The sequence below is a fragment of the Taudactylus pleione genome, unplaced genomic scaffold, assembly GCF_031769625.1.
Source record: "Taudactylus pleione unplaced genomic scaffold, aTauple2 ptg001760l, whole genome shotgun sequence".
Classification (NCBI taxonomy): Eukaryota; Metazoa; Chordata; class Amphibia; order Anura; family Myobatrachidae; genus Taudactylus; species Taudactylus pleione.
Genome location: NW_028286157.1, coordinates 416,720 through 442,744, shown reverse-complemented (window position 1 = coordinate 442,744; position 26,025 = coordinate 416,720).

The following is a 26,025-nucleotide window of genomic DNA, read 5'->3' as shown; positions in this document are numbered from 1 at the left end:
CGTTACGTTCACACACAGGGGTGATCTGCGTAAGGTAAGATGTTCTGCTTATGCTGCTGTGTGCTGGGCTGCACTGGGAGACTGCTCGCCGCTGCAAAGAATCAGCCATACCAGTCTCCTATGCCAGTGGGGGGAGCGATCTAGATGACCGCGCGCCCCCACTGGTTATGCCCCCCCCCCTCGTCAGAGCCGCAAAACTTTTTTTTTTAACCTAAGGGGGCGTGGCCATGCATCCAGCGTTTAGGCCACGCCCCCTTTCACCCAGGCCTGGCGCGGCTCTTGGCGGGCCTGTATGTCACACATACATTACACACACACCTACCTTGCAGCAGCTGCGGGTTGTAGACCAGATGAGGATGGGACCTGGCGGCTGGCATCATGTCATTAATCCCCTCCCCATAGTGACAAAATGCTGTGATTCGCTGGTCGATCAGGAGGGGGCGGAGCAAAATTATGTGATTATAATGTAATCATGTCATATTGGCTCCGCCTCCTGCCGATTGACCCGCAAATAGCTGCATTTTGCCACGAGAGAGCGGGGCTTAATAAGATGGTGCCTGCTCACCAGTCTGTCAAGGGGGTTTCTGGGTACTCAGAACCCCCCCTGCGTGCGCTAGTGACTCCACTGACCCCAAAGCATTGATGTGCAATGATCACAAACAAAGACAGAAGTGTCTGCACCCTCCTTACACTGATACAGCAAGCAACGCAAGTGAGAGAACGCACGGTGCAAGCCGATGTTTGCGATCTGCGCATACGTATGCATCGCATTGTGCGTGCGCGAACAGGTAGCTGAGTACGGTTAGGGCTCTCTCAGAGTACGCAGGGAGCCCGCAGAGACCTTCGATGCTGATTGACACGAAGTGTCATTTGTGGGCGGTGACAGGTGGGTGGTCAGCAGAACGTAGGCGTGCCTGTGCGTTCGCACGCCATTACAGGGGTATGCATAAATTAATCTCAGCGGCGCCACACGCAGCAGCCGGGCGCCTCTCTGCTTGCAGGAATCTCTCAAGTCCTACGGCAGGGTCATTTCTACCCTTAGCTTACACGCAGCTTCGATGGCACTCCATGTTCCCGATGTTTACGCTGTCAATCGCGGCAGAGGTGGGCGGCTTTATGTTTTGCTGGTGTTCTGCTTCTTGTGCTGCGGTCCCCGTGTGTATGCACTGATTAGCATATTCTCGCAGCGGCTGGTGTCTGCATCTGCTAGCGTGCATTCCTTGCTGAATCAGGCCCACTGAACGCTGTGCCGTATATTTCACCTGCTCCGCGTGATTCACCCCCATCCTGAGGTCTGGACATGCTCTGTGTAACTTGGCAGGAAGTGTTGGACACGTTCTGCTGTTTATATTCCCGTCTATGAATTAGTTATATATCAGCGCTCGCTGAGAGCCATGGCTTCTGTCGCCACACTAGGCCTGAGCGGATCTCTGACGCGTGTAATCTCTCCCGGCCATGTGCTGACCCCGGTATCTCCATAGGATGTGGAATCTGCCGCAAACACACAAACTAGACAAACAGAGTAGCACTAAAAGCTTCCTGAGCAGCGACAACTGTGCACCGGAGCAGAATGTAAACACTGACGGGGAGACAGCGCCCTGAGCTCCGGGAACGTACGCTTTACCTGTAGTGTCCGCTGCTGGCTGATAGGCAGGAGACACGCAGATACTTACGCAGCAATTTACTGAGTGATGAATAAACAGATTTCGTGGTCACGTCGGGGACCTTGCGCAATAATTATATAATGAAGATGTGAGATGGACGCTTAGTTTCGTATAACACATGGAGGGGCACACGAGTAACTTCCGCAGCCTGGAGATCATAGAAGCAGCTACATTGTAGCAATGTACTGTCAATGTGGCGGTTTTCAGATTAGAGGGTAAAGAAGGCGGCATGCGCAGGAAATGTGGCAGAGTGATAGCAAGGCACTACAGAATTACCTGATTTATAAATGACCTTGAAGATAGCAGCGATTGGGCCTCATCCTATAGTATCCATGGGAGGCACAATTCTAGCCATGTACAAAGGAAGAATTGTCTTCATTTTATGTGACAGACAGTCCTAGTCTCCCCTCATTCTCAGGACACATGTAATACAGACAGCCCTGGTCTCCCCTCACTCTCAGGACACATGTAATACAGACAGTCCTGGTCTCCCCTCATTCTCAGGACACATGTAATACAGACAGTCCTGGTGTCCCCTCACTCTCAGGACACATGTAATACAGACAGTCCTGGTCTCCCCTCACTCTCAGGACACATGTAATACAGACAGTCCTGGTGTCCCCTCACTCTCAGGACACATGTAATACAGACAGTCCTGGTCTCCCCTCACTCTCAGGACACATGTAATACAGACAGTCCCGGTGTCCCCTCACTCTCAGGACACATGTAATACAGACAGTCCCGGTGTCCCCTCACTCTCAGGACACATGTAATACAGACAGTCCCGGTGTCCCCTCATTCTCAGGACACATGTAATACAGACAGTCCCGGTGTCCCCTCACTCTCAGGACACATGTAATACAGATAGTCCCGGTGTCCCCTCACTCTCAGGACACATGTAATACAGACAGTCCCGGTGTCCCCTCATTCTCAGGACACATGTAATACAGACAGTCCCGGTGTCCCCTCACTCTCAGGACACATGTAATACAGACAGTCCCGGTGTCCCCTCACTCTCAGGACACATGTAATACAGACAGTCCCGGTGTCCCCTCACTCTCAGGACACATGTAATACAGATAGTCCCGGTGTCCCCTCACTCTCAGGACACATGTAATACAGACAGTCCCGGTGTCCCCTCATTCTCAGGACACATGTAATACAGACAGTCCCGGTGTCCCCTCACTCTCAGGACACATGTAATACAGACAGTCCTGGTGTCTTCTCACGCTCAGGACACATGTAATACTTACAGTCCCTGTGTCTTCTCACTCTCAGGACACATGTAATACTTACAGTCCCTGTGTCCCTTCATTCTCAGGACACATGTAATACAGACAGTCGCTGTGTCCCCTCACTCTCAGGACACATGTAAAACAGACAGTCCCGGTGTCCCCTCATTCCCAGGACACATGTAATACAGACAGTCCTGGAGTCCCCTCATTCTCAGGACACATGTAATACAGACAGTCCCGGTGTCCCCTCATTCTCTGGACACATGTAATACAGACAGTCCGGGTGTCCCCTCATTCTCAGGACACATGTAATACAGACAGTCCCGGTGTCCCCTCATTCTCAGGACACATGTAATACAGACAGTCCTAGTCTCCCCTCATTCTCAGGACACATGTAATACAGACAGTCCCGGTGTGCCCTCACTCTCAGGACACATGTAATACAGACAGTCAAGGTGTCCCCTCACTCTCAGTACACATGTAATACAGACAGTCCAGGTGTCCCCTCATTCTCAGTACACATGTAATACAGACAGTCAAGGTGTCCCCTCACTCTCAGTACACATGTAATACAGACAGTCCAGGTGTCCCCTCATTCTCAGGACACATGTAATACAGACAGTCCCTGTGTCCCCTCATTCTCAGGACACATGTAATACAGACAGTCCTGGTCTCCCCTCATTCTCAGGACACATGTAATACAGACAGTCCCTGTGTCCCCTCACTCTCAGGACACAGGTAAAACAGACAGTCCCGGTGTCCCCTCACTCTCAGGACACATGTAATACAGACAGTCCCGGTGTCCCCTCACTCTCAGGACACATAACATACAGACAGTCCTGGTGTCCCCTCACTCTCAGGACACATGTAATAGAGGCAGTCCCAGTGTCCCCTCACTCTCAGGACACATATAGAGGCAGTCCCAGAGTCCGCTCACTCTCAGGACACATGTAATACAGACAGTCCCATGTTCCCTCACTCTCAGGACACATGTAATACAGACAGTCCCGGTGATCCCTCACTCTCAGGACACATGTAATACAGACAGTCCCAGTGTCCCCTCACTCTCAGGACACATGTAATACAGACAGTCCCGGTGGCCCCTCACTCTCAGGACACATGTAATACAGACAGTCCTGGTCTCCCCTCACTCTCAGGACACATGTAATACAGACAGTCCAGGTGTCCCCTCACTCTCAGGACACATGTAATACAGACAGTCCTGGTGTCCCCTCATTCTCAGGACACATGTAATACAGACAGTCAAGGTGTCCCCTCACTCTCAGGACACATGTAATACAGACAGTCCTGGTGTCCCCTCATTCTCAGGACACATGTAATACAGACAGTCCTGGTGTCCCCTCATTCTCAGGACACATGTAATACAGACAGTCCTAGTCTCCCTTCACTCTCAGGACACATGTAATACAGACAGTCCCGGTGTCCCCTCACTGTCAGGACACATGTAATACAGACAGTCCCAGTGTCCCCTCACTCTCAGGACACATGTAATACAGACAGTCCTGGTGTCCTCTCACTCTCAGGACACATTTAATACAGACAGTCCTAGTCTCCCCTCACTCTAAGGACAAATGTAATACAGACAGTCCCGGTGTCCCCTCACTCTCAGGACACATGTAATACAGACAGTCCTGGTGTCCCCTCATTCTCAGGACACATGTAATACAGACAGTCAAGGTGTCCCCTCACTCTCAGGACACATGTAATACAGACAGTCCTGGTGTCCCCTCATTCTCAGGACACATGTAATACAGACAGTCCTAGTCTCCCCTCACTCTCAGGACACATGTAATACAGACAGTCCCGGTGTCCCCTCACTGTCAGGACACATGTAATACAGACAGTCCCAGTGTCCCCTCACTCTCAGGACACATGTAATACAGACAGTCCTGGTGTCCTCTCACTCTCAGGACACATTTAATACAGACAGTCCTAGTCTCCCCTCACTCTAAGGACAAATGTAATACAGACAGTCCCGGTGTCCCCTCACTCTCAGGACACATGTAATACAGACAGTCCTGGTGTCCCCTCACTCTCAGGACACATGTAATACAAACAGTCCCTGTGTCCCCTCATTCTCAGGACACATGTAATACAGACAGTCCCGGTGTCCCCTCATTCTCAGGACACATGTAATACAGACAGTCCTGGTGTGTCCCTCACTCTCAGGACACATGTAATACAGACAGTCCTGGTGTCCCCTCATTCCCAGGACACATGTAATACATACAGTCCCTGTGTCCCCTCATTCTCAGAACACATGCAATACAGACAGTCCCTGTGTCCCCTCATTCTCAGGACACATGTAATACAGACAGTCCCTGTGTCCCCTCATTCTCAGTACACATGTAATACATACAGTACCGGTGTCCCTTCACTCTCAGGACACATGTAATACAGATAGTCCCTGTGTCCCCTCATTCTCAGGACACATGTAATACAGACAGTTCCTGTGTCCCTTCATTCTCAGGACACATGTAATACAGACAGTCCCTGTGTCCCCTCATTCTCAGGACACATGTAATACAGACAGTCCTGGTGTCCCCTCACTCTCAGGACACATGTAATACAGACAGTCCCTGTGTCCCCTCATTCTCAGGGCACATGTAATACAGACAGTCCCTGTGTCCCCTCATTCTCAGGACACATGTAATACAGACAGTCCCTGTGCCCCCTCATTCTCAGGACACATGTAATACAGACAGTCCCGGTGTCCCCTCACTCTCAGGACACATGTAATACAGATAGTCCTGGTGTCCCCTCACTCTCAGGACACATGTAATACAGACAGTCCCGGTGTCCCCTCATTCTCAGGACACATGTAATACAGACAGTCCCGGTGTCCCCTCACTCTCAGGACACATGTCATACAGACAGTCCTGGTGTCCCCTCATTCTCAGAACACATGTAATACAGACAGTCCCTGTGTCCCCTCACTCTCAGGACACATGTAATACAGACAGTTCTGGTGTCCCCTCATTCTCAGGACACATGCAATACAGACAGTCCCGGTGTCCCCTCATTCTCAGGACACATGTAATACAGACAGTCCCTGTATCCCCTCACTCTCAGGACACATGTAATACAGACAGTCCTGGTGTCTTCTCACTCTCAGGACACATGTAATACTTACAGTCCCTGTGTCCCTTCATTCTCAGGACACATGTAATACAGACAGTCGCTGTGTCCCCTCACTCTCAGGACACATGTAATACAGACAGTCCCGGTGTCCCCTCATTCCCAGGACACATGTAATACAGACAGTCCTGGAGTCCCCTCATTCTCAGGACACATGTAATACAGACAGTCCCGGTGTCCCCTCATTCTCAGGACACATGTAATACAGACAGTCCCGGTGTCCCCTCATTCTCAGGACACATGTAATACAGACAGTCCCGGTGTCCCCTCCTTCTCAGGACACATGTAATACAGACAGTCCCGGTGTCCCCTCATTCTCAGGACACATATAATACAGACAGTCCCGGTGTCCCCTCACTCTCAGGACACATGTAATAGAGGCAGTCCCAGTGTCCCCTCACTCTCAGGACACATATAATAGAGGCAGTCCCAGAGTCCCCTCACTCTCAGGACACATGTAATACAGACAGTCCCGGTGTTCCCTCACTCTCAGGACACATGTAATAGAGGCAGTCCCAGTGTCCCCTCACTCTCAGGACACATGTAATACAGACAGTCCCGGTGTTCCCTCACTCTCAGGACACATGTAATACAGACAGTCCCGGTGTCCCCTCACTCTCAGGACACATGTAATACAGACAGTCCCGGTGTCCCCTCACTCTCAGGACACATGTAATACAGACAGTCCCGGTGTTCCCTCACTCTCAGCTGACGAAGGTGATGGGGGCTTGGGATAGAAGAAGATGAAGGAGCAGAGGAAGGTGATGGGGGCTGGGGATAGAGGAAGATGAAGGAGCAGAGGAAGGTGATGGGGGTTGGGGATAGAGGATGATGAAGGAGCAGAGGAAGGTGATGGTGGCTGGGGATAGAGGAAGATGAAGGAGCAGAGGAAGGTGATGGTGGCTGGGGACAGAGGAAGATGAAGGAGCAGAGGAAGATGATGGGGTTTGGGGATAGAGGATGATGGAGGGGAAGAGGAAGGTGAAGGGGGCTGGGGGCAGACAGTGACACGGGCTGGGGGCAGAGGGAGGTGAAGGGGCCTTGGGGCAGAAGGTGACATGGGCTGGGGCAGAGGAAGGTGATGGGGGCTGGGGATAGAGGAAGATGAGGAAGATGAAGGGGCAGAGGAAGCCCCTTAGTCCCCAACAGGACTAAGGTTCCCCTTTGTCCTGTTGGGGTGTCCGGAGTCCACCCTCAAGGGAGCGTGCTGTTAGGATTCGCGACAGCGAATCATCTTGGTGGCAGGTCCCAGCTATAGTTGTCACTGGACTACTGCATCTTGTCCTGATCCATGTTCCGGTGGAAGGTGACACGGGCTGGGGGCAGAGGAAGATGAAGGGGCCTGGGGATAGAGGAAGGTGAATGGGGCAGGGAGTAGAAGGTGACATGGGCTGGGGACAGAGGAAGGTGATGGGGGCTGGGGTTAGAAGGTGACGTGGACTGGGGGTAGAAGGTGAAGGGGGCTGGTGGTAGAAAGTGAAGGGGGCTGGGGCAGAAGGTGACATGGGCTGGGGGCAGAGGAAGGAGCCTGGGGGCAGAAGGTGACATGTGCTGGGGCAGAGGAATGTGATGGGGGCTGGGGATAGAGGAAGATGAAGGAGCAGAGGAAGGTGATGGGGGCTGGGGATAGAGGAAGATGAAGGAGCAGATGAAGGTGATGGGGCTGGGGATAGAGGAAGATGAAGGAACAGAGGAAGGTGATGAGGGCTGGGGATAGAGGAAGATGAAGGAGCAGAGGAAGGTGATGAGGGCTGGGGATAGAGGAAGATGAAGGAGCAGAGGAAGGTGATGAGGGCTGGGGATAGAGGAAGATGAAGGGGCAGAGGAAGGTGATGGGGCTGGGGCAGACAGTGACATGGGCTGGGGGTAGAGGGAGGTGAAGGGGCTTGGGGGCAGAAGGTGACATGGGCTGGGGCAGAGGAAGGTGATGGGGGCTGGGGATAGAGGAAGATGAAGGAGCTGAGGAAGGTGATGGGGGCTGGGGATAGAGGAAGATGATGGAGCAGAGGAAGGTGAAGGAGGCTGGGGATAGAGGAAGATGAAGGAGCAGAGGAAGGTGATGGTGGCTGGGGATAGAGGAAGATGAAGGAGCAGAGGAAGGTGATGGTGGCTGGGGATAGAGGAAGATGAAGGAGCAGAGGAAGATGATGGGGTTTGGGATAGAGGAAGATGGAGGGGCAGTGGAAGGTGAAGGGGGCTGGGGGCAGACAGTGACACGGGCTGGGGGCAGAGGGAGGTGAAGGGGCCTGGGGGCAGAAGGTGACATGGGCTGGGGCAGAGGAAGGTGATGGGGACTGGGGATAGAGGAAGATGAGGAAGATGAAGGGGCAGAGGAAGGTGACATGGGCTGGGGGTGGAAGGTGACATGGACTGGGGGCAGAAGGTGACACGGGCCGAGGAAGATGAAGGGCCCTGGGGATAGAGGAAGGTGAATAGGGCTGGGGGTAGAAGGTGACATGGGCTGGGGGCAGAGGAAGGTGTTTGGGGCTGGGGTTAGAAGGTGACGTGGACTGGGGGTATAAGTTGAAGGGGGCTGGTTGTAGAAAGTGAAGGGGTCTGGGGCAGAAGGTGACATGGGCTGGGGGCAGAGGAAGGAGCCTGGGGGCAGAAGGTGACATGTGCTGGGGCAGAGGAATGTGATGGGGGCTGGGGATAGAGGAAGATGAAGGAGCAGAGGAAGGTGATGGGGGCTGGGGATAGAGGAAGATGAAGGAGCAGAGGAAGGTGATGGGGGATGGGAATAGAGGAAGATGAAGGAGCAGAGGAAGGTGATGGGGTTGGGGATAGAGGAAGATGAAGGAGCTGAGGAAGGTGATGGGGGCTGGGGATAGAGGAAGATGATGGAGCAGAGGAAGGTGAAGGAGGCTGGGGATAGAGGAAGATGAAGGAGCAGAGGAAGGTGATGGTGGCTGGGGATAGAGGAAGATGAAGGAGCAGAGGAAGGTGATGGTGGCTGGGGATAGAGGAAGATGAAGGAGCAGAGGAAGATGATGGGGTTTGGGATAGAGGAAGATGGAGGGGCAGTGGAAGGTGAAGGGGGCTGGGGGCAGACAGTGACACGGGCTGGGGGCAGAGGGAGGTGAAGGGGCCTGGGGGCAGAAGGTGACATGGGCTGGGGCAGAGGAAGGTGATGGGACTGGGGATAGAGGAAGATGAGGAAGATGAAGGGGCAGAGGAAGGTGACATGGGCTGGGGGTGGAAGGTGACATGGACTGGGGGCAGAAGGTGACACGGGCCGAGGAAGATGAAGGGCCCTGGGGATAGAGGAAGGTGAATAGGGCTGGGGGTAGAAGGTGACATGGGCTGGGGGCAGAGGAAGGTGTTTGGGGCTGGGGTTAGAAGGTGACGTGGACTGGGGGTATAAGGTGAGGGGGGCTGGTTGTAGAAAGTGAAGGGGTCTGGGGCAGAAGGTGACATGGGCTGGGGGCAGAGGAAGGAGCCTGGGGGCAGAAGGTGACATGTGCTGGGGCAGAGGAATGTGATGGGGGCTGGGGATAGAGGAAGATGAAGGAGCAGAGGAAGGTGATGGGGGCTGGGGATAGAGGAAGATGAAGGAGCAGAGGAAGGTGATGGGGGATGGGAATAGAGGAAGATGAAGGAGCAGAGGAAGGTGATGGGGTTGGGGATAGAGGAAGATGAAGGAGCAGAGGAAGGTGATGGGGCTGGGGATAGAGGAAGATGAAGGAGCAGAGGAAGGTGATGGTGGCTGGGGATAGAGGAAGATGAAGGAGCAGAGGAAGGTGATGAGGGCTGGGGATAGAGGAAGATGAAGGGGCAGAGGAAGGTGATGGGGCTGGGGCAGACAGTGACATGGGCTGGGGGTAGAGGGAGGTGAAGGGGTCTGGGGGCAGAAGGTGACATGGGCTGGGGCAGAGGAAGGTGATGGGGGCTGGGGATAGAGGAAGATGAAGGGGCAGAGGAAGGTGAAGGGGGCTGGGGGCAGAAGGTGACATGGGCTGGGGGCAGAGGTAGGTGAAGGGGGCTGGGGAAGAAGGTGACATGGGCTGGGGGCAGAGGAAGGTGAAGGGGCTGGGGGTAGAAGGTGACGTGGACTGGGGGCAGAAGGTGACATGGGCTGGGGGCAGAGGAAGGTGATGAGAGGATGAATTTGAGGAAGGTGATGAGGACTGAGGATGGCTGACTGCAGACATCATCTCTCCTAACCCTGAGGCATCCACAGCACTGTCATTAAGGAGACCTTGCAAGAGACAGCAGACAAGAAGTACAGCCTGCAGGGCCGCCATCAGGGGGGGGACTGCTGAGCCTGTAGTCCCAGGCCCGGACACTCTGGGGGCCCACCCACTCCTCCTAACGCCTGTCTACTGCTTCCCCCCTGCTAAACTTACGTTCACTGGTAGCGCCCACTCCTATATCCTCTCACTATCTCTCTGACTGCCTGGCGCTGCGGCCGTGTATATGGCTGGGTTTGGGCGGCAGAGTGGATGCTCCCAGCCTGCTCTGTGCTGCCACCCTATAGCACAATCCAGCAGCCAGGAGCATCCTCTCTGCCTCCCACAAGCAGCCTTGAACACGGCAGCAGCGGCGGTCGGTTGGAGAGGTAGTGAGGGGATATAGTACTGGGCGCAGGTGGCCGCGCGCTGGTAGAAGCGAACCACCGGCCGAGCCTGTCATTGAGTGTAAATTTGTCAGGGGAAAAGTAGTGGGTGGGTGGCCCCTCGTTGTGAGGGTGGAGGGAGATTACTGGGGGGGTGTTTGCTGTGTTCTGTATAATGGGGGCTGGGGGGGCCCTACCTATTTGGTCTGTCCAGGGCCCCACGATTTCTGAAGGCAGCCCTGACAGCCAGTATCATCAGTAACAGGGAGACAGTGTGCTAAGTCATAGAGTATTATTACTAGAGATGTGCACGGACCCCCGTGTTTTGGTTTTGGATCTGGATCTCCCCTGGTTTAGGATCTGGATTGGTTTTGCCAAAACCTCACCTCGATGTTTTGTTTTCGTGTTTTGGTTTTGGATCTGTATTTTTTCTTAAAAAAATCATAAAAACCGCTAAAATCACATAAAATGGGCCTGTTTTTGTCCCTACAGTTTTATTAACCTCAATAACATTTATTTCCAGTCATTTCCAATCAGTTTTGACCACCTGACAATATTATTTTTGTTATCTAGTTAAGGCCAAAAAGTTGCATCCAGCTAGCTGGCTGACTAAGCTAAGTGACACAGTGGGCGGCACTAACATGTGGCAGTTCAGCTTCTAATTTCCAACACGGATATAGTGTGTTATACAGTGTGGGTTGCATACACCAATAGTGCACTTACTGTGACGGCTGTGTCGGCAGAGCGGAGTTGCTAATGGTGTCCTTAGTACATGGAATGGCAGGGCTGCGGTGCTGGCAGTGTCCTCAGTGCAGGGTACCGGCGGTGTCAGCAGAGCAGGGGTGCCAGCGGTGTCCTCAGTACATGGAATGGCAGTGTTCTCAGTGAAGGGTGCCGGCGGTGTCAGCTGAGCAGGGGTGCCAGCGGTGTCCTCAGTGCAGGTTTGCTGACTGTGTCGGCAGTACAGGGGTGTTCTCAATGCAGGGAGCCAGTGGTGTCAGCAGCGGGGCTACCGGCGGTGACAGTTGGTGTGTTGGCAGTGGGGGTTGCCGGCAGCTGGTGTGTTGGCAGCAGGGGGTGCTGGCCGCGGGGAATGCCGGCCACGGGAACCAGCACCATCTTCTTTTTTCCCTGCATTCAATGGGCTTAAGGCTGCTTGGCTGAGAGCCCTGACAGACGGCTCTGTCAGCCAATCAGAGCTTTGCCCATTGACAGCAAAGGGATTTTTAAAAATGGCCACTTGAAGCAAAACCTCGAGATCCGACAGAGGATCGCAAGGTTTTGCCTCGATTAGGGATCCGGGGCAGGAGAGATCCGAGGGGCGTCTCGGATCTCCGAGGTTCGGGTGGGACCGATTCTCAGGGAACCGGACCCGCTCATCTCTAATTACTATATGTAAAGCCTGGCTTATCTTTCAGTTACCATTCTCATGCTTCACATATCACACATGCAGGGCGGGATAAGGGGTGAGAAGGTGGGGCCCCCAGAGACATCAGTGTAGCAGGCCCCGAGATTTCTGTTGCCGGCCCTGTATACTGTACATGCTGCTGACATCTGCATTGATCCCTATTGTGCACTGACCTGATGTTTCTGTAACGGTCTTATTGTCCTTGTATGGATCAGGAATATGTCCCTCTAACATGCATGGAAACAAGTTATTTTCTCTATAATCAGTGGCAAATGCAGGATTTCTAGAGGGGGGTTTCCAAATGCCTGATTTTAGAGTGAGTGTGGTCAGTCCATGAAGAGGGCATAATTAGCACTTACCCAGCTTTAATATGCGTTATACAAAGTGTATTATGTATCATAATTCCAGCATATAGAGGACCAGCAATCACAGAAGCCATAAGATGCAGCAGTAGGGCCATCCTGCCTGCCTGAGATGAATGTTTTTATTTTAGATGTGGGCACCATTCCAGAGCATTAGAACAAGTCCTGGAGTCTGGTGCCGACAATCATTGGTGCAGCGAATTAGCCTTTCCAGCGGTTGCAGAGGCAAGTCCCGTAAGCCTAACTGGTGGCTGCGGCCAATGTTCTGGCAGTGGCATCTTCCGTTGCAGGTTGCAGCTGTATGTCCTTCTTCCAACCATAATGACGCATTCCGTGTCACACGCTCACACACAACAGTCTGCGTTCCCCGTCACACACTACAGTCCGCGTTCCCGTCACACGTTCACACACAACAGTCTGCGTTCCCCGTCACACACTCACACACTACAGTCCGCGTTCCCCGTAACACGCTCACACACAACAGTCTGCGTTCCCCGTCACACACTCACACACTACAGTCCGTGTTCCCCATCACACACTCACACACAACAGTCTGCGTTCCCCGTCACACACTACAGTCCGCGTTCCCCGTCACACACTCACACACTACAATCTGCATTCACCGTCACACACAACAGTCTGCGTTCCCCGTCACACACAACAGTCTGCGTTCCCCGTCACACACTCACACACTACAGTCCGCATTCCCCGTCACACACAACAGTCTGCATTCCCCGTCACACACAACAGTCCGCATTCCCCGTCACACACAACAGTCTGCATTCCCCGTCACACACAACAGTCTGCGATCCCCGTCACACACTCACACACTACAGTCCGCGTTCCCCGACACACACTCACACACTACAGTCCGCATTCCCCGTCACACACTCACACACAACAGTCTACATTACCCGTCACACACTACAGTCTGCGTTCCCCGTCAAACACTCACATACAACAGTCTGCATTCCCCGTCACACACTCACACACTACAGTCTGCGTTCCCCGTCACACACTCACACACTACAGTCCGCATTCCCCGTCACACACAACAGTCTGCGTTCCCCGTCACACACAACAGTCTGCGTTCCCCGTCACACACTCACACACTACAGTCTGCGTTCCCCGTCACACACTCACACACTACAGTCCGCATTCCCCGTCACACACTCACACACAACAGTCTGCATTCCCCGTCACACACTACAGTCCGCGTTCCCTGTCACACGCTCACACACAACAGTCTGCGTTCCCCGTCACACACACACACACAACAGTCTGCATTCCCCATCACACACTCACACACTACAGTCCGCATTCCCCGTCACACACTCACACACAACAGTCTGCATTCCCCGTCACACACTACAGTCCGCGTTCCCCGTCACACACAACAGTCTGCATTCCCCGTCACACACAACAGTCTGCGTTCCCCGTCACACACTACAGTCCGCGTTCCACGTCACACACTCACACACAACAGTCTGCGTTCCCCGTCACACTCTCACACACAACAGTCTGCGTTCCCCAACACACTATAGTCCGCATTCCCCGTCACACACTACAGTCCGTGTTCCCCGTCACACACTACAGTCCGCGTTCCCTGGCACACACTACAGTCCGCGTTCCCCAACACACACTCACACACAACAGTCTGCGTTCCCCGTCACACACTACAGTCCGCGTTCCCCGTCACACACTCACACACAACAGTCTGCGTTCCCCATCACACACTACAGTCCGCGTTCCCCGTCACACACTCACACACAACAGTCTGCATTCCCCAAAACACACACTCACACACAACAGTCTGCGTTCCCCAAAACACACTACAGTCCGCGTTCCCCGTCACACACTCACACACAACAGTCTGCGTTCCCCAACACACACTCACACACAACAGTCTGCATTCCCCGTCACACACTACAGTTCGCGTTCCCCGTCACACACTACAGTCCGCGTTCCCAGTCACACACTACAGTCCGCGTTCCCCGTCACGCGCTCACACACAACAGTCTGCGTTCCCCATCACACACTCACACACAACAGTCTGCGTTCCCCGTCACACACAACAGTCCGCGTTCCCCGTCACACACTCACACACAACAGTCTGCGTTCCCCAACATACACTCACACACAACAGTCTGCGTTCCCCGTCACACACTACAGTCCGCGTTCCCCGTCACACACTACAGTCCGCGTTCCCCGTCACACACTACAGTACGCGTTCCCCGTCACGCGCTCACACACAACAGTCTGCGTTCCCCATCACACACTCACACATAACAGTCTGCGTTCCCCGTCACACACTACAGTCCGCGTTCCCCGTCACACACTACAGTCCGCATTCCCCGTCACACACTACAGTCCACGTTCCCCGTCACACACTACAGTCCGCATTCCCCGTCACACACTCACACACAACAATTTGCGTTCCCCAACACACACTCACACACAACAGTCTGCGTTCCCCGTCACACACTACAGTCCGCGTTCCCCGTCACACACTACAGTCCGCGTTCCCCGTCACGCGCTCACACACAACAGTCTGCGTTCCCCGTCACACGCTCACACACAACAGTCTGCGTTCCCCAACACACACTCACACACAACAGTCTGCGTTCCCCAACACACACTACAGTCCGCGTTTCCCGTCACACACTCACACACAACAGTCTGCATTCCCCAACACACACTCACACACAACAGTCTGCGTTCCCCGTCACACACTACAGACCACGTTCCCCGTCACACACTACAGTCGGCATTCCCCGTCACACACTCACACACAACAGTCTGCGTTCCCCGTCACACACTCACACACAACAGTCTGCGTTCCCCGTCATACACTACAGTCCACGTTCCCCATCACACACTCACACACAACAGTCTGCGTTCCCCAACACACACTCACACACAACAGTCTGCATTCCCCGTCACACACTACAGTCCGCGTTCCCCGTCACACACTCACACACAACAGTCTGCGTTCCCCAACACACACTCACACACAACAGTCTGCGTTCCCCGTCACACACTACAGTCCGCGTTCCCCGTCACACACTACAGTCCGCGTTCCCAGTCACACACTACAGTCCGCGTTCCCCGTCACGCGCTCACACACAACAGTCTGCGTTCCCCATCACACACTCACACACAACAGTCTGCGTTCCCCGTCACACACTACAGTCCGCGTTCCCCGTCACACACTCACACACAACAGTCTGCGTTCCCCAACACACACTCACACACAACAGTCTGTGTTCCCCGTCACACACTACAGTCCGCGTTCCCCGTCACACACTACAGTCCGCGTTCCCCGTCACACACTACAGTCCGCTTTCCCCATGACGCGCTCACACACAACAGTCTGCGTTCCCCATCACACACTCACACATAACAGTCTGCGTTCCCCGTCACACACTACAGTCCGCGTTCCCCGTCACACACTACAGTCCGCGTTCCCCATCACACACTACTGTCCGCGTTCCCCGTTCCACACTACAGGCTGCGTTCCCCGTCACACACAACAGTCCGCGTTCCCCGTCACACACTACAGTCCGAGTTCCCCGTCACACACTACAGTCCGCATTCCCTGTCACACACTCACACACAACAGTTTGAGTTCCCCAACACACACTCACACACAACAGTCTGCGTTCCCCAACACACACTCACACACAACAGTCTGCGTTCCCCAACACACACTCACACACAACAGTCTGCGTTCCCCAACACACACTACAGTCCGCGTTCCCCGTCACACACTCACACACAACATTTTGCATTCCCCAACACACACTCACACACAACAGTCTGCGTTCCCCGTCATACACTACAGTCCGCGTTCCCCATCACACACTACAGTCCGCATTCCCCATCACATACTCACACACAACAGTCTGCGTTCCCCGTCACACACTCACACACAACAGTCTGCGTTCCCCGTCATACACTACAGTCCACATTCCCCGTCACACACTCACACACAACAGTCTGCGTTCCCCAACACACACTCACACACAACAGTCTGCGTTCCCCATCACACACTACAGTCCGCGTTCCCCGTCACACACTCACACACAACAGTCTGCATTCCCCAAAACACACACTCACACACAACAGTCTGCGTTCCCCAAAACACACTACAGTCCGCGTTCCACGTCACACACTCACACACAACAGTCTGCGTTCCCCAACACACACTCACACACAACAGTCTGCGTTCCCCGTCACACACAACAGTCCGCGTTCCCCGTCACACACTCACACACAACAGTCTGCGTTCCCCAACACACACTCACACACAACAGTCTGCGTTCCCCGTCACACACTACAGTCCGTGTTCCCCGTCACACACTACAGTCCGCATTCCCCGTCACACACTACAGTACGCGTTCCCCGTCACGCGCTCACACACAACAGTCTGCGTTCCCCATCACACACTCACACATAACAGTCTGCGTTCCCCGTCACACACTACAGTCCGCGTTCCCTGTCACACACTACAGTCCGCATTCCCCGTCACACACTACAGTCCGCATTCCCCGTCACACACTACAGTCCGCATTCCCCGTCACACACTCACACACAACAGTTTGCGTTCCCCAACACACATTCACACACAACAGTCTGCGTTCCCCGTCACACACTACAGTCCGCGTTCCCCGTCACACACTACAGTCCGCGTTCCCCGTCACGCGCTCACACACAACAGTCTGCGTTCCCCGTCACACGCTCACACACAACAGTCTGCGTTCCCCAACACACACTCACACACAACAGTCTGCGTTCCCCAACACACACTACAGTCCGCGTTTCCCGTCACACACTCACACACAACAGTCTGCATTCCCCAACACACACTCACACACAACAGTCTGCGTTCCCCGTCACACACTACAGTCCGCGTTCCCCGTCACACACTACAGTCGGCATTCCCCGTCACACACTCACACACAACAGTCTGCGTTCCCCGTCACACACTCACACACAACAGTCTGCGTTCCCCGTCATACACTACAGTCCACGTTCCCCATCACACACTCACACACAACAGTCTGCGTTCCCCAACACACACTCACACACAACAGTCTGCATTCCCCGTCACACACTACAGTCCGCGTTCCCCGTCACACACTCACACACAACAGTCTGCGTTCCCCAACACACACTCACACACAACAGTCTGCGTTCCCCGTCACACACTACAGTCCGCGTTCCCCGTCAAACACTACAGTCCGCGTTCCCAGTCACACACTACAGTCCGCGTTCCCCATCACGCGCTCACACACAACAGTCTGCGTTCCCCATCACACACTCACACACAACAGTCTGCTTTCCCCATCACACACTCACACACAACAGTCTGCGTTCCCCGTCACACACTACAGTCCGCGTTCCCCGTCACACACTCACACACAACAGTCTGCGTTCCCCAACACACACTCACACACAACAGTCTGTGTTCCCCGTCACACAATACAGTCCGCGTTCCCCGTCACACACTACAGTCCGCGTTCCCCGTCACACACTACAGTCCGCTTTCCCCGTGACGCGCTCACACACAACAGTCTGCGTTCCCCATCACACACTCACACATAACAGTCTGCGTTCCCCGTCACACACTACAGTCCGCGTTCCCCGTCACACACTACAGTACGCGTTCCCCATCACACACTACTGTCCGCGTTCCCCGTTCCACACTACAGGCCGCGTTCCCCGTCACACACAACAGTCCGCGTTCCCCGTCACACACTACAGTCCGAGTTCCCCGTCACACACTACAGTCCGCATTCCCCGTCACACACTCACACACAACAGTTTGAGTTCCCCAACACACACTCACACACAACAGTCTGCATTCCCCAACACACACTCACACACAACAGTCTGCGTTCCCCAACACACACTCACACACAACAGTCTGCGTTCCCCAACACACACTACAGTCCGCGTTCCCCGTCACACACTCACACACAACATTTTGCATTCCCCAACACACACTCACACACAACAGTCTGCGTTCCCCGTCATACACTACAGTCCGCGTTCCCCATCACACACTACAGTCCGCATTCCCCATCACATACTCACACACAACAGTCTGCGTTCCCCGTCACACACTCACACACAACAGTCTGCGTTCCCCGTCATACACTACAGTCCACATTCCCCGTCACACACTCACACACAACAGTCTGCGTTCCCCAACACACACTCACACACAACAGTCTGCGTTCCCCATCACACACTACAGTCCGCGTTCCCCGTCACACACTCACACACAACAGTCTGCATTCCCCAAAACACACACTCACACACAACAGTCTGCGTTCCCCAAAACACACTACAGTCCGCGTTCCACGTCACACACTCACACACAAGTCTGCATTCCCCAACACACACTCACACACAACAGTCTGCGTTCCCCGTCACACACTACAGTCCGCGTTCCCCGTCACACACTACAGTCCGCGTTCTCCATCACGCGCTCACACACAACAGTCTGCGTTCCCCTTCACACACTCACACACAACAGTCTGCATTCCCCGTCACACAAAACAGTCCGCGTTCCCCGTCACACACTCACACACAACAGTCTGCGTTCCCCAACACACACTCACACACAACAGTCTGCGTTCCCCGTCACACACAACAGTCTGCGTTCCCCGTCACACACTACAGTCCGCGTTCCCCGTCACACACTACAGTACGCGTTCCCCGTCACGCGCTCACACACAACAGTCTGCGTTCCCCATCACACACTCACACATAACAGTCTGCGTTCCCCGTCACACACTACAGTCCGCGTTCCCCGTCACACTCTACAGTCCGCGTTCCCCGTCACACACTACAGTCCGCATTCCCCGTCACACACTACAGTCCGCGTTCCCCGTCACACACTCACACACAACAGTTTGCGTTCCCCAACACACACTCACACACAACAGTCTGCGTTCCCCGTCACACACTACAGTCCGCGTTCCCCGTCACACACTACAGTCCGCGTTCCCCGTCACGCGCTCACACACAACAGTCTGCGTTCCCCGTCACACGCTCGCACACAACAGTCTGCTTTCCCCAACACACACTCACACACAACAGTCTGCGTTCCCCAACACACACTCACACACAACAGTCTGCGTTCCCCAACACACACTACAGTCCGCGTTCCCCGTCACACACTCACACACAACAGTCTGCATTCCCCAACACACACTCACACACAACAGTCTGCATTCCCCGTCACACACTACAGTCCACATTCCCCGTCACACACTACAGTCCGCATTCCCCGTCACACACTCACACACAACAGTCTGCGTTCCCCAACACACACTACAGTCCGCGTTCCCCGTCACACACTCACACACAACAGTCTGCATTCCCCAACACACACTCACACACAACAGTCTGCATTCCCCGTCACACACTACAGTCCGCATTCCCCGTCACACACTACAGTCTGCGTTCCCCGTCACACACTCACACACAACAGTCTGCGTTCCCCGTCATACACTACAGTCCACGTTCCCCGTCACACACTCACACACAACAGTCTGCGTTCCCCAACACACACTCACACACAACAGTCTGCATTCCCCGTCACACACTACAGTCCGCGTTCCCCGTCACACACTCACACACAACAGTCTGTGTTCCCCAACACACACTCAAACACAACAGTCTGCGTTCCCCGTCACACACTACAGTCCGCGTTCCCCGTCACACACTACAGTCCGCGTTCCCAGTCACACACTACAGTCCGCGTTCCCCGTCACGCGCTCACACACAACAGTCTGCGTTCCCCATCACACACTCACACACAACAGTCTGCGTTCCCCGTCACACACTACAGTCCGCGTTCCCCGTCACACACTCACACACAACAGTCTGCGTTCCCCAACACACACTCACACACAACAGTCTGCGTTCCCCGTCACACACTACAGTCCGCGTTCCCCGTCACACACTACAGTCCGCGTTCCCCGTCACACACTACAGTCCGCTTTCCCCATCACGCGCTCACACACAACAGTCTGCGTTCCCCATCACACACTCACACACAACAGTCTGCGTTCCCCGTCACGCACTCACCCACAACAGTCTGCGTTCCCCAACACACACTCACACACAACAGTCTGCGTTCCCCGTCACACACTACAGTCCGCGTTCCCCGTCACACACTACAGTCCGCGTTCCCCGTCACACACTACAGTCCGCTTTCCCCGTCACGCGCTCACACACAACAGTCTGCGTTCCCCGTCACACACTACAGTCCGCGTTCCCTGTCACACACTACAGTCCGCGTTCCCCATCACACACTACTGTCCGCGTTCCCCGTTACCCACTACAGGCCGCGTTCCCCGTCACACACTACAGTCCGCGTTCCCCGTCACACACTACAGTCTGCATTCCCCGTCACACACTATAGTCCGCGTTCCCCGTCACACACTCACACACAACAGTTTGCGTTCCCCAACACACACTCACACACAACAGTCTGCGTTCCCTAACACACACTCACACACAACAGTCTGCATTCCCCAACACACACTCACACACAACAGTCTGCGTTCCCCAACACACACTACAGTCCGCGTTCCCCGTCACACACTCACACACAACAGTCTGCATTCCCCAACACACACTCACACACAACAGTCTGCGTTCCCCGTCATACACTACAGTCCGCGTTCCCCATCACACACTACAGTCCGCATTCCCCTTCACATACTCACACACAGCAGTCTGCGTTCCCCGTCACACACTCACACACAACAGTCTGCGTTCCCCGTCATACACTACAGTCCACGTTCCCCGTCACACACTCACACACAACAGTCTGCGTTCCCCAACACACACTCAGACACAACAGTCTGCGTTCCCCGTCACACACTACAGTCCGCGTTCCCCGTCACACACTCACACACAACAGTCTGCGTTCCCCATCATACACTCACACACAACAGTCTGCGTTCCCCGTCACACACAACAGTCCGCGTTCCCCGTCACACACTCACACACAACAGTCTGCGTTCCCCAACACACACTCACACACAACAATCTGCGTTCCCCGTCACACACTACAGTCCGCGTTCCCCGTCACACACTACAGTCCGCGTTCCCCGTCACACACTACAGTACGCATTCCCTGTCACGCGCTCACACACAACAGTCTGCGTTCCCCATCACACACTCACACATAACAGTCTGCGTTCCCCGTCACACACTACAATCCGCGTTCCCCGTCACACTCTACAGTCCGCGTTCCCCGTCACACACTACAGTCCGCGTTCCCCGTCACACACTACAGTCCGCGTTCCCCGTCACACACTCACACACTACAGTTTGCGTTCCCCAACACACACTCACACACAACAGTCTGCGTTCCCCGTCACACACTACAGTCCGCGTTCCCCGTCACACACTACAGTCCGCGTTCCCCGTCACGCGCTCACACACAACAGTCTGCGTTCCCCGTCACACGCTCACACACAACAGTCTGCGTTCCCCAACACACACTCACACACAACAGTCTGCGTTCCCCAACACACACTCACACACAACAGTCTGCATTCCCCAACACACACTACAGTCCGCGTTCCCCATCACACACTCACACACAACAGTCTGCATTCCCCAACACACACTCACACACAACAGTCTGCGTTCCCCGTCACACACTGCAGTCCGCGTTCCCCGTCACACACTACAGTCCGCATTCCCCGTCACACACTACAGTCCGTGTTCCCAGTCACACACTACAGTCCGCGTTCCCAGTCACGCGCTCACACACAACAGTCTGCGTTCCCCATCACACACTCACACACAACAGTCTGCGTTCCCCGTCACACACTACAGTCCGCGTTCCCCGTCACACACTCACACACAACAGTCTGCATTCCCCAACACACACTCACACACAACAGTCTGCGTTCCCCGTCACACACTACAGTCCGCGTTCCCAGTCACACACTACAGTCCGCGTTCCCCGTCACACACTACAGTCCGCTTTCCCCGTCACGCGCACACACACAACAGTCTGCGTTCCCCATCACACACTCACACATAACAGTCTGCGTTCCCCGTCACACACTACAGTCAGCGTTCCCCGTCACACACTACAGTCCGCGTTCCCCATCACACACTACTGTCCGCGTTCCCCGTCACACACTACAGGCCGCGTTCCCCGTCACACACTACAGGCCGCGTTCCCCGTCACACACTACAGGCCGCGTTCCCCGTCACACACTACAGGCCGCGTTCCCCATCACACACTCACACACAACAGTTTGCGTTCCCCAACACACACTCACACACAACAGTCTGCGCTCCCCAACACACACTCACACACAACAGTCTGCGTTCCCCAACACACACTCACACACAACAGTCTGCGTTCCCCAACACACACTACAGTCCGCGTTCCCTGTCACACACTCACACACAACAGTCTGCATTCCCCAACACACACTCACACACAACAGTCTGCGTTCCCCAACACACACTCACACACAACAGTCTGCGTTCCCCGTCACACACTCACACACAACAGTCTGCGTTCCCCGTCATACATTACAGTCCACGTTCCCCGTCACACACTCACACACAACAGTCTGCGTTCCCCGTCACACATTACAGTCCACGTTCCCCGTCACACACTCACACACAACAGTCTGCGTTCCCCGTCACACACTACAGTCCGCGTTCACCATCACACACTCACACACAACAGTCTGCATTCCCCAACACACACTCACACACAACAGTCTGCGTTCCCCAACACACACTACAGTCCGCGTTCCCCGTCACACACTCACACACAACAGTCTGCATTCCCCAACACACACTCACACACAACATTCTGCGTTCCCCAACACACACTCACACACAACAGTCTGCGTTCCCCGTCACACACTCACACACAACAGTCTGCGTTCCCCGTCATACACTACAGTCCATGTTCCCCGTCACACACTCACACACAACAGTCTGCGTTCCCCGTCACACACTACAGTCCGCGTTCACCATCACACACTCACACACAACAGTCTGCATTCCCCAACACACACTCACACACAACAGTCTGCATTCCCCGTCACAGACTACAGTCCGCGTTCGCCGTCACACACTACAGTCCGCGTTCCCCATCACACACTACAGTCCGCGTTCCCCGTCACACACTCACACACAACAGTCTGCGTTCCCCGTCACACACTCACACACAACAGTCTGCGTTCCCCATCACACACTACAGTCCGCGTTCCCCGTCACACACCACAGTCCGCTTTCCCCGTCACACACTACAGTCCGCGTTCCCAGTCACACACTACAGTCCGCGTTCCCCGTCACACACTACAGTCCGTGTTCCCCGTCACACACTACAGTCCGCGTTCCCCGTCACACACAACAGTCTGCGTTCCCCAACACACACTCACACACAACAGTCTGCGTTCCCCGTCACACACTACAGTCCGCGTTCCCCGTCACACACACAACAGTCTGCGTTCCCCGTCACACACTACAGTCCGCGTTCCCCGTCACACACTCACACACAACAGTCTGCGTTCCCCAACACACACTCACACACAACAGTCTGCGTTCCCCGTCACACACTACAGTCCGCGTTCCCCGTCACACACTACAGTCCGCGTTCCCCGTCACGCGCTCACACACAACAGTCTGCGTTCCCCGTCACACACTCACACACAACAGTCTGCGTTCCCCAACACACACTCACACACAACAGTCTGCGTTCCCCAACACACACTCACACACAACAGTCTGCGTTCCCCAACACACACTACTGTCCGCGTTCCCCGTCACACACTCACACACAACAGTCTGCATTCCCCAACACACACTCACACACAACAGTCTGCGTTCCCCAACACACACTATAGTCCGCGTTCCCCGTCACACACTCACACACAACAGTCTGCGTTCCCCGTCATACACTACAGTCCGCGTTCCCCGTCACACACAACAGTCTGCGTTCCCCAACACACACTCACACACAACAGTCTGCGTTCCCCGTCACACACTACAGTCCGCGTTCCCCGTCACACACACAACAGTCTGCGTTCCCCGTCACACACTACAGTCCGCGTTCCCCGTCACACACTACAGTCCGCGTTCCCCGTCACACACTCACACACAACAGTCTGCGTTCCCCAACACACACTCACACACAACAGTCTGCGTTCCCCGTCACACACTACAGTCCGCGTTCCCCGTCACACACTACAGTCCGCGTTCCCCGTCACGCGCTCACACACAACAGTCTGCGTTCCCCGTCACACACTCACACACAACAGTCTGCGTTCCCCGTCACACACTCACACACAACAGTCTGCGTTCCCCAACACACACTCACACACAACAGTCTGCGTTCCCCAACACACACTCACACACAACAGTCTGCGTTCCCCAACACACACTACTGTCCGCGTTCCCCGTCACACACTCACACACAACAGTCTGCATTCCCCAACACACACTCACACACAACAGTCTGCGTTCCCCAACACACACTATAGTCCGCGTTCCCCGTCACACACTCACACACAACAGTCTGCGTTCCCCGTCATACACTACAGTCCGCGTTCCCCATCACACACTACAGTCCGCATTCCCCGTCACATACTCACACACAACAGTCTGCGTTCCCCGTCACACACTCACACACAACAGTCTGCGTTCCCCGTCATACACTACAGTCCGCGTTCCCCGTCACACACTCACACACAACAGTCTGCATTCCCCAAAACACACACTCACACACAACAGTCTGCATTCCCCGTCACACACTACAGTCCACGTTCCCCGTCACACACTACAGTCCACGTTCCCAGTCACACACTACAGTCCGCGTTCCCCATCACGCGCTCACACACAACAGTCTGCGTTCCCCATCACACACTCACACACAACAGTCTGCGTTCCCCATCACACACTCACACATAACAGTCTGCGTTCCCCGTCACACACTACAGTCCGCGTTCCCCGTCACACTCTACAGTCCGCGTTCCCCGTCACACACTACAGTCCGCGTTCCCCGTCACACACTACAGTCCGCATTCCCCGTCACACACTATAGTCCGCGTTCCCCGTCACACACTCACACACAACAGTTTGTGTTCCCCAACACACACTCACACACAACAGTCTGCGTTCCCCAACACACACTCACACACAACAGTCTGCGTTCCCCAACACACTCACACACAACAGTCTGCGTTCCCCAACACACACTACAGTCCGCGTTCCCCGTCACACACTCACACACAACAGTCTGCATTCCCCAACACACACTCACACACAACAGTCTGCGTTCCCCGTCATACACTACAGTCCGCGTTCCCCATCACACACTACAGTCCGCATTCCCCTTCACATACTCACACACAGCAGTCTGCGTTCCCGGTCACACACTCACACACAACAGTCTGCGTTCCCCGTCATACACTACAGTCCACGTTCCCCGTCACACATTCACACACAACAGTCTGCGTTCCCCAACACACACTCACACACAACAGTCTGCGTTCCCCGTCACACACTCACACACAACAGTCTGCGTTCCCCATCACACACTCACACACAACAGTCTGCGTTCCCCGTCACACACAAC